The sequence below is a fragment of the Bison bison genome, unplaced genomic scaffold (assembly GCF_000754665.1).
Source record: "Bison bison bison isolate TAMUID 2011002044 unplaced genomic scaffold, Bison_UMD1.0 scf7180017864285, whole genome shotgun sequence".
NCBI classification, from domain to species: Eukaryota; Metazoa; Chordata; class Mammalia; order Artiodactyla; family Bovidae; genus Bison; species Bison bison.
Genome location: NW_011494857.1, coordinates 1515704 through 1516253, shown reverse-complemented (window position 1 = coordinate 1516253; position 550 = coordinate 1515704). Strand labels below are relative to the sequence as shown.

Below are 550 nucleotides of genomic sequence, written 5' to 3'. Positions count from 1 at the left end.
GTCGTGTCCGACTCTTCGCGACCCCATGGACTGCAGCCTACCAGGCTCCTCCGTCCTTGGGATTTTCCAAGCAGGAGTACTGGAGTGGGGTGCCATTGCCTTCTCCGATTCACATGCTAGTTCTTGTGTATAACATTTCTTGCTTCAGTTTCCTTGTTTCTTAAATGTGGATATTAGCTATCCCTAAAATGGCTATGAGAATCAAATGAGTTGATAAACCATTAGATCGGTATTTGGCACAGTGACGACGTAAATGATAGTTTTTCTCCTTTTAAAATCATTATTAGTGCCATTTCCAGTTCTGTGCTGGGCACCAATTGTGGTGACCAAAGAGACCAGCCCCACTGGAGAAAATAAATAATCGCATTTTGTGATGTGTTACAAATAGAGCAAATGCACACTATTTATGGGGGGTGGGATGATGATGACCGTGAGAACTCAGCAAAGTGACCTTTAGGCAGCCTGCAAGTCCACATAGGCTGCAAGAGTGTGCTAAGATGAGGGACCAGCCAGGGCGCAAATCCTGAGAATGCAAGGGAACCGGGGGGTG

At 46.2% G+C, this 550-nt stretch overlaps 1 protein-coding gene across 1 annotated transcript in view; it reads right to left on the bottom strand.

The window, feature by feature from the left end:
• PTOV1 (prostate tumor overexpressed 1) overlaps nt 1–550 on the bottom strand; it is an 8914-nt gene that overhangs the window by 7429 nt on the left and 935 nt on the right. The window lies entirely within an intron of this gene.